We start from the raw sequence: 1,816 nt of genomic DNA, 5'->3' as shown, positions 1-1,816 counted from the left end.
GTAACTATTTTTATGTCAGGGTATGTTGTGGTGAAACACTATTTTGCTTAAATGGTTATGTTTTGACCTGCACTGTTCTGTTGTTATGCCCTCCTTTATCTCAATGCCCCCCCCCTTTTTTTAATTATTTACTTTTTTCTTTTTATTTTTTTAATTAAGGGAAAAACCAATAAAAATAGCAGGATACATTATAGTAACCTACTTTGATTTCCTATTAACTTGATTTAAAATCCTGTATTGCCCTCACCATCTTGTTTTGACTGATTTTCCTCTATTCCGCTTTGCCTGATAGTACCAAATTTGAAAGTATAGGCATAACTGTGAAGACGATAAGAATCATTATGACGCCCATTCCGATTGACTATTATTTTCTTTTAAAATCCTGTAATGTCTCCAATGCTTTGGTTTTATTCTTTCATGTTAAGTTCAATTTTATTATAACTGCCAATTCTTAAAATAGCAAGAGGCAGTATGGTAACCATTGTTGATCACCTTATATTTTGTTTTTACATTATCTATTATGTCCATCCTTTTGATTTGACTAACTTTGTTCTGATATGTCGCATTTGGTTTTACTCTCTTCAAAAAAAGTAATAAGAACTGTGGGAGTAATAAAACCCAAAATGTGTAATTGTCATTGTACAAAAGAAAAGAAAAAGAAGTGCTCTAAAGGTTATAACTGTATATATGTTTAAGTGTATAAGATAGATAACCATATTACTGAGTGTTATCTGGATCATTGAACAAAAGTATGTGCACTCTCACTGTTTGAAAGTCCACTTTATATGCTTCAATTTTGTAACTTGAACAACTATTTCTAAGTTGAGAATATGTAATGTATTAACTAGTGATTTCTTACTGTTTATTTTTTTAAATTTTGTATTACTTGTACCCTTTTTCTGTTTTTTTTTCCTTTTTCTCCTTAAATAAAAAAAACATTAACTGTTTTATAAGGATACTTAGAAGGAGAATAACTGAGTCAAATGGAATTCCTATTTTTAGTTTTTTGAGGAATGTACACACTAATTTACATATTATTTATATTAGTTTGCACTCTCATTCACAATGTAGATGAATTTCTTTTTCTTCACACCTTCACAGCATTTATTATTATCTGATTTCTTGATGATGACCACTCTTTCTACACTAGTATAGAATCTCAGTGTTGTTTTAATTCACATTTCCATAGTGGAGCATGTCCAACATTTTTTCGAGTATTTATTAGCCATTTGTATTTCTAAAAAGTATCTTGCAGAACATTGGATCTAAACTAATATATCTCACCATGTACTAAACTAAGATTAAAATGAATCAAAGATCTAAATTTTAAAACAGAAACACATAGCTAAAACTCTTGGAGACAACAGCAAGGACTTTCTGAATAGAACTTCAGAGGCACAAAAATAATACTGATAATCACTAAATAGGATCATATCAAATTTAGTAGCTTCTGCACAGGAAAAGAAATTGTTAGTAATCTACAAAATAGAGGAAAAACTGCAGCTATTCCTCAAAAAGAAGACTATTACCTAGAAGACATAAAGAACTCAAAAAATGTGGAATCCATCTTCTAAAAGGCTCAAAAAAACCAGGCAACCAAAATGTACAATGTCTTTTATTCTTGCCAGTAAACCACCAATTTTACCAGTGGAGGCCCGTTTCACCATTAGATTCAACCAAAAAAAAAAAAAAAAATCAGAAAGACTTTGCCTTGTTGAAATCTAAAGCTAGCCAAATATTTTTAATAGCTCCTCTGGACAATGATCTTCTATGGGAAAAGATACTTGGTGACCAGTTATAATGTAAGATTTCCTGA

This window comes from Cavia porcellus, unplaced genomic scaffold (assembly GCF_034190915.1).
Source record: "Cavia porcellus strain 051 isolate PalLab524CR breed Dunkin Hartley unplaced genomic scaffold, mCavPor4.1 scaffold_22, whole genome shotgun sequence".
Lineage (NCBI taxonomy): Eukaryota > Metazoa > Chordata > Mammalia > Rodentia > Caviidae > Cavia > Cavia porcellus.
Note: the sequence above shows the minus strand (reverse complement) of the source record.